The sequence below is a fragment of the Nicotiana attenuata genome, unplaced genomic scaffold (genome assembly GCF_001879085.1).
Source record: "Nicotiana attenuata strain UT unplaced genomic scaffold, NIATTr2, whole genome shotgun sequence".
Taxonomy (NCBI): Eukaryota; Viridiplantae; Streptophyta; class Magnoliopsida; order Solanales; family Solanaceae; genus Nicotiana; species Nicotiana attenuata.
The window spans coordinates 143,795-152,186 of NW_017672595.1; the positions used below are offsets into that span (position 1 = coordinate 143,795).

General features: G+C 33.9%; 1 pseudogene across 1 annotated transcript; it reads left to right on the plus strand.

The window, feature by feature from the left end:
• The first annotated feature begins 969 nt into the window (after positions 1–969).
• On the plus strand, positions 970–3,145 carry LOC109213798 (annotated as a pseudogene). Its single transcript, XR_002066067.1, has one exon. The product of XR_002066067.1 is annotated as an uncharacterized LOC109213798 (transcript).
• Positions 3,146–8,392: the final 5,247 nt, after the last annotated feature.

Consider the following 8,392-nt stretch of genomic DNA (forward strand, 5'->3'; position numbering starts at 1 on the left):
GTGTTATTATTTTATGGTATAACCGTTAAGGATTTTATTGGATATGAGTATTTCATTATGGATTATATGTCACGTTGTTAGAAAACTTTTATGCTATATACTTAAGTTATGGATTATATGTCATGTTGTTAGGAAATATTACTTATGGTCTAAATTCTGAATGGAGTCTACTTAACATTTTTTTTTATTATTGTTATTATCATCTAATTATGAATATAGTGTACTTATTATTATTTTTAATATTATTAACTTGTTCAACTAATTTCGATAGAATTTGCATGAATTTAATTGCTTAATTTATATATAAGACATAATTGGTGATAAATTAGCACAAAGGGGTTTTCTTGAATAATTTTTATGTGTAATTCTTGATAAATTAAATATTTAAAATAATTGAGGGTATTTTGGTAAACTTATCAGTTACAGTACAGTACGATACAGTCAAACCAAACAGCAAAATGTTATTTAACAACAGCAAACAAAACAATCTATCCAAACATTTTATTCATAAAACGATACGATACAATACAATACGGTACAATAAGATACATTATAAAACGATGGGGAACAGTGATCCAAACATAGTGTTAGGGATTACCTTTTACATCTAAGGCGTGAATGGTAACATTAACTATGCTAATAATCTTTTATCCTCTAAATAAGCATATAAATAACTAAAAATTAGCTTGTGGTGCCATAAAAATCGCTGTTAACCGTTAAGTCTTCTCCAAAATTCCAGCATAATTCAAAGTCTACCGATTTAAGTAATTCTTAGCCGACATAGAAGATTGCTTCTAAAAAAAATAAACAAAGAATTCTCAACCGACTTAATTAACATTCTACCCAAATGAGAAGATCAAGTACTTGGCCAACAAGGATTTTAGTTTTTTAAAAAACAAATACTTGGTCACCAAGTAAATAATATTCCTATAAAAATCTTGCTGCACGCCTCTCTTTCCTTCCACTCCACTTAGATTCATTCCAATGGCTTCTCTTGTTGGTCCTCCAGAAATCTATGGCACACAAAAATCTTCCTCCACCATTCAACAATCAGCCCCTACTGTTCGCAATCCCTTTATGGATCTAATGGTTGCAAATTTCAACTCCATAAAAACACAACCTCCTAATATGGGCTACACTGAAAACATGTCAGCAACTTATCTTTCTACTTCAAACCCTTGTTTAGATTTCTTCTTTCATGTTGTTCCTGATACTCCTTCCCAATCCCTTACTAAATATTTACAATGTGCATGGGATCATGATTCTTTAACCGCCTTGAAACTTATTTGCAATTTGCGTGGTGTTCGTGGCACTGGCAAATCTGATAAAGAAGGTTACTACACTGCCGCTTTATGGCTTCATCAATTACACCCTAAAACCCTTGCCTGTAATTTAGAATCCATGGCGAGTTTCGGGTATTTCAAGGATTTGCCTGAGATTCTATACAGGCTACTTGAAGGAGCTGATGTGAGAAAAAAGGCTAAAAAAGAAAGAGAATTAAGTAACAGGCTGGGAAGCAAAAAATTTAAGAGATATAAAGTTGGAAAGGATAGAAGTTGGAAACCATTTGGAGGACTTGAAGTATCTAATGAGAGCAAAGTTGAAAATGAGAAACAAAAAGCGAGGAGCGCCAGAGAGCAGAGGAAAATCGAGATGGCTAAAAAGGCTTTCGAGAGGTATAGGCATGATCCTGATTATAGATTCTTGCATGAGCGTGTATCTGATCTTTTTGCAGATTGTTTGAAGTTAGATCTTGAGTTGTTGAACACTAGGAAATTGAAAGATATCAGCCTTGCAGCTAAATGGTGTCCTTCTTTAGATTCATCTTTTGATAAAAGAACACTTTTATGTGAAAGCATAGCAAGGAAGGTTTTTACAAGAGAGTCATACCCTGAATATGAAGGAATTGAAGACGCACATTACGCGTATAGAGTGAGGGATCGATTGAGGAAAGAAGTTTTAGTGCCCTTACGCAGAGCGCTGGAATTGCCTGAGGTTTATATTGGGCGACAAGATTGGGGTTCGATTCCTTACAATAGGGTAGCATCAGTTGCTATGAAGTTGTACAAAGACAAGTTTTTGAAACATGATGAAGAAAGATTTAAAGACTATCTTGAGAAAGTGAAACAGCGGAAAGCCAAGATTGCTGCGGGTGCATTGTTGCCTCATCAGATAATAGGAGCACTAAATGACACTGATGACGGGGGTCAAGTTGCTGAGTTGCAATGGAAGAGAATGGTAGATGACTTGTCCCAAAAGGGAAAATTGAAAAATTGTCTTGCTATTTGTGATGTCTCGGGCAGTATGTCGGTGTACTCCAAAGGAGGTTTCAGTGGCGCTAGGCGTTGTCGTTTCAGAATTGAGTGTCGAGCCTTGGAAAGGGAAGTTGATAACATTCAGCAGGAACCCGAAGCTTCAACTAGTTGAAGGGAAGGATTTAAGGTCCAAGGTTGGGTTTGTGAGAAATATGGAATGGGGAATGAACACTGATTTTCAAAAGGTGTTTGATCTAATACTACAAGTAGCTGTGGATGGGAAACTAAAGGAGGATGAGATGATCAAGAAAGTGTTTGTGTTCAGTGACATGGAGTTTGATCAGGCGTCGGCTAATCCATGGGAGACAGATTATGAGACTATTGTTAGAAAATTTACAAAGAAAGGTTATGGGAATTGTGTGCCTCAGATTGTGTTTTGGAATTTAAGGGACTCGAGAGCAACACCAGTGCCAGCAAACCAAAAAGGAGTTGCATTAGTGAGTGGTTTTTCGAAGAATTTGCTGACATTGTTCTTGGAAGAAAGGGACTTTCATCCTGAAGCTATTATGGAAGCAGCAATCTCTGGTGAAGAGTATCAAAAGCTAGTTGTGCTTGATTGATGTATATCAAACTTGGGAAGAGGAGAAAGGGAATGGAAATGATTTAATTTTTCCTATTTAGAGACTTTTAATAAGAGTTGGATGTTGATGAAAACTGTTCCTCAAATATTGAAGAAAAGAAGTTTATGTTTTAAGGAAATTGAATATTCCATCTATTTCATTTTATATGTTAGTACTTTTTTGTTTAAGTAGTATACACAGGACAAGATGATAATTTTATGCGGCAAAAGCTAATACGTATTGTTATAAATAAAATTTTATTTATGGTGAATATCTATATTTAGAGAGATTTTAGGGTTTATTACTTGGTGGCTAAGTCACCCTCTCCCTATAAATAGAGGGTTCTATTACATTGTAATTCATCCCATATCAATAAGAATTCTCTCTCCCTACTTTTCTCTACAATACTCTTCTTCTTCTTCTTTTATTGTTTCATAACACGTTATCAGCACGAGACTCTAACCAATTGAGTAGAAGCTTTGGGATTGAGCATAATGATTGTCAATTATTCCATGAACTTCCTTCATGATTAAATTCTGGATTTAAGGTAAGTATTTTACCATATTTTTCTCTTTTATTCTATACTTTGATTTTAAATACAAGCAAAGACAACAAAGTTTGATTATAACTCTAATGGAGTTTGTAAGAAATTATAACCACCTGAAGTGGTAAAATTTCTATGCCTCGCCATGATCAAATTCATGTATGATTGTGGGCAAAGAATTGAAAACCCGTCCCATTGAATTTGCTCCATTCTCATTCCCTTAAGAGAATGTGATAGCAGTATATGATAAGTCTGAAAGAAGTCAAAATTATTACTATGAATGTATCAATGGATATGGACGTGGCAATAGACGAAATTATAATCGTCATCATTTGTGGTAATGAGAACAATAAAGATTCTCAAAATAATCTTTCACTCTGTGAAAATATTTGTCATCGATTTGACATGAGATTTTGTAGAGCACATATAGATGATTATGGTCCATTCATGATGTGAATGTGACAACATTTGATTTATGAATACATATTCATTCTTCAAAGAATATGAACGTGCTAGTGGTAGTGAATATACCGCACTCACCTCTAATAGGAGGTTTGAGATGATATAAGAAAATAATGTCATTATTATGGCATGAATGGTCATTGGTCACATACCTATTGTACGCCAAAATATTTTGGCATTGTGATTGTTAAAAGACAATAGTAATGCAAGAAACAGATCTTGCATATAATTTTGACCATAACCATAATGGTATAACTTTCTCTTTAAAAAAGATATTCACCATATGGATGTTGATGAATATGTGGTAGTACCAAATTAATTGAGAGTTTTGGAAGATCCGTTTATTACTATTTTGGAGAAACACAATTGATTACCAATAAGGTATTGTGTTGTAGTAAGTCTGAAAGAAACTTATTCAGTTTCCAAAGTATACGCGAAAGCGGTTGATCATATTGAGACTATTAATAAAGCAAAGATTTAATATCTTCTATTACTACAACTTGTAGCTGGGTAATATGTATGTGAAAAGCTACCCGCTTTATTCTCCAGTTTGTACTACACAAATAAAATAATACCACAATAAAGTGGATATTTATTGATATAAAAACCCATATCATAATAAACTTGAAGTTTATTGATAATTGCACACGTCATGGCGTAAATCTGAAGTTTATCAATATTGATAATTTATTCAGTTGGCATAATTGGTTTACCCATATTAATTTAAGTATGATGTGCAAAAATAAAAGAGAATTCACATGGGTAAACATTAAAGAACGAGAAAGTTCTTTACGAATTCATTTATGTTGCATGTTCTCATTAATTAATATACCAACTAAAATTGGGATTGAATCTTATGAATGCTGGAAATATCAAAGGTAAATATGGGCTCATTCACCTGCCATGTATACCACATCAGATGCATCTATGATATGGTTACATGTGCGATTATTGTTAACCCGCAACATGGTGTTTGCAAGGTAACTTGCTCAATAATTTAATTTCGAGCATAATTTCCAGATTTTTTTTGAAGAAGTTCATCTTGATACGTTGGCTTACATCACAGTTGGTTTAGCAAAATGATTTATTAAGTGCCTCTACTTAATAGCTAAACAATTGCTTATGAGAACAAAGTTATCTATATCAGTTTGATATACGTTATATACCAAAATATATTATTTTCTCCCCTCACAAGTGGTTCAGGGTCAGGAACCAAATAATTCAATCTTATTATTATTGATGTGCGGTGTATATTTTAATTAACACCATAACGCACAAAGATGAGTTCATAAAGTTGAGGAAACGAGTTAGTTTTTCTAACATGAGGGGGAGACATGATAAACAGTTGAGAAAAAGTTACGTGGAATGAATTATCATATGTAGATCTAGGTCCTCGAATAAAATAATATGAACTTGAAGTTCATAAGAGGATAATTCATGTGCAATATATTGCAAAGCATGCTAGACGCATTTGCTGACCCAAAGAAAGTAACTATATTCTCATTCAAATGCTCTTATTAAGTCCTAGAAGGACAACGTCTATGGTACGCTTAAAGCATATAGACAAATCAGTTTCAAATAAACTTCTTAATATAGAAGATGAGCAAATGATCAAAATGATCATAATAAGGAGGCAAGTGATCTAGAAGATCACATGATATAACACTTCATAAAATCTCAGGAGAGATTCAGGTACCTGAAAATATGAATGAAGAGATCTTTATGTCATGTCTTTATGAAAATAAAGTTGGAACCGATATAAAATGTTCGTCGACGACATCTATGTTAGCGCTAAGTATAGATGAGGATCTTAAGTATGTCGAATATAGACACAAAAATACTGGCCAAATGAAAGAGACACAATTCGAATAGAATTTGTTTCAACGAAAGACATATAGTTTTGGACCTTCAGTTCAAACACTTGAAAGTATGAAGCCAATGATATGCGCAATCAGTTTTCGATATCTTATTTGTCTAGCATGACATGAAAACTTAATATGCATCTAATTAAAGTCTATTATATGACTTATATGACAATCCTTGAAGGATTTAAATCGCTTGAAGCATATACAATTCTTGATCTTGAAGTACCACTTCCTCAATGCAATTTGTGCACAAATGTATCTTGCTATAACTATAAGCATGATAATATGATAGCAAGAGTTTTCACCTCTATGTGAAGATATTGAACTGACGATTCCAACAAGATCATATGAAGATAATTCATCTCTATCAAGAATGATGATTTCAAGGTGCAATATATTCATTCAAGTTAATATGGCTGATTTGTTCATCAAATCTCTACCAAAGATCTTTTGAAGATGCTGCACAAGATTGGAATACAAATGCTTAAAGATGTGAATTGATGCTTTCATCAGGGGGAGTTAATATGCGTTGCACTCTTTTTCCCTTACAAGGTTTTGTCCCATTGGATTTTCCTTGCAAGGTTTTTAACGAGGCAACCAAAAGGCGTATTGTTAGATATGTGTACTCTTTTTCCTTTTTTAGAATTTTTTTCCCACTGGGTTTTATTTTAGTTAAGGTTTTAACGAGGCACATTATCTGTTGAATAGACATTCAAGGGGGAGTGTTATAAATAGAATTTTATTTATAGTGAATGTCTATATTTAGAGAGATTCTAGGGTTTATTACTTGGTGGCTAAGTCACCATCTCCCTATAAATAGAGGGTTCTATTCCATTATAATTCATCCCATATCAATAAGAATTCTCTCTCCCTACTTTTCTCTACAATACTCTTCTTCTTCTTTTATTGTTTCATAACACGTATGACTTTATTCTCTCTTTTTTTAATTTTTGGCACTGCCTGCTGCTTCTGCTTTTATTTATATTTTTGTTTATTTTTATTTCATTTTCTTCTCTTTTTTTCTTATGAAGATGAGTTTAGAGCTTCTTAAAAAAGCTCTTCAATCTGTCCTAAGAGAAATGAAAGAGCGGAAACATTTGATTGATTGTGTTTAGGGTCTAATTTAAGGGTCTTTCCATAGTTAAGAAAGTTGTTTAAACTAGGAGTTTTACCTTGAAAGATCAGTCTTACCTAGAATAGAAATGAAATTTCAAATTACTGGTTCAGTCTAAAATTAGTCGTTAGTAAAACTTTTGGAAGTATTAATAAGATAAATCTTCCTGTCTTTTTATTGTACATGTCAAAGCAAAACAACTTCCTAGCTCAAAAGTTCTTCCAGTAAATTTTTCATTAATTGGTAGCTTTTTTAATTTGCCTTTATTTAAATTATTGCATATACAAAGAAAGATAGTAGGTCCTTGATCACGCCTAATTCTAATCCTAAAAAGGATAAGCGGTCGCTGCAAATATAATTCGGTCTAAAAGTCCGGAGTCGAATCCCACAGAGAACTAAGGCTTAGCTACAATTGTTCACTATCACCAAGAACACAAGCTTGAACAATTCCTAACTTATAGATATTAAGATTCTTGTGTTAAACTAACTAACTAACAAATTAAAATAATAAATTAACACTAAAGATACTACAGGTTGGAGAAAAGATTAAGGAGGTCTAGAGTTATGATTTCCCCAATTGTCGGAATCCTTCCCGCTATGTCTTCTATAATTTCGTCTAAGTATTCTTTACCGATCATGAGTGCTCTGCGTGTTGTAATTCTCTCCCGAGTAATTACGACAATTTACTAGACATACTCTCCCGAGTTACGCTAGCTGGCTTTAGTTACAGCTCACTTAGATCGCACCCAAGGTTTCGTTATCCCTAATCCCACCTTTAAACCCTTGGTTATTGATTCCTCACATACGTCGGGAGTGATGTTGTTCAATAACTACCTAAATATGCACTCTCTCCCGAGTAATACATACTAAATAGGCACAGCTAATTGAGGGCCCTTCAATCAACCACAAGAATAATATAGTTGAACAAATAGAGAAAATACTACGGCTCAATTATATAAAAACATAACAAGAATTTATCCTACAAAAGGTTCCATCAAAACCCTAGATAACAAATTAGCTATTCATAATAGTATGTAAAATTACAATACTAAAAGTCATAACCAACAATTAAAAATAGGAAGAGGACGGAAAAACTCGTAGAAGAATTCCCCGCCTTGCTCCTATTGTGTCTCCTCCTTAGGTCGAATCCGTGTCAAAAATATGTCCAACCCTTTAAAATACTATTTTTCCATGTATATATACCAAGTAGGGTCGGGCCCAAACTATTATACCTTCTCCTACGCGAAAAAGGACAATTTTTTCACGTCTGGACGTCGCGGCCGCGGTAAAACCGCGGTACGACCGCGGTATATGGCAGGTACTCTGCCTCAGGTCCGCGGTCGCGGTTTCGACCGTATTTTTCACCCTGTTCCGTTTGGAATTTGGAAAAACGTAAAACCTGAAAGTTGTAGCCCTTTGAGTTATCTTTCCAGCCATATGTTGTTGAGACCAAATGGAGTTGTGAGCAAAATGTTATGTGCATTTTACTAGACAGTGCGCAATATGCCTACTCGATTCTTTGTTTTGTTGCT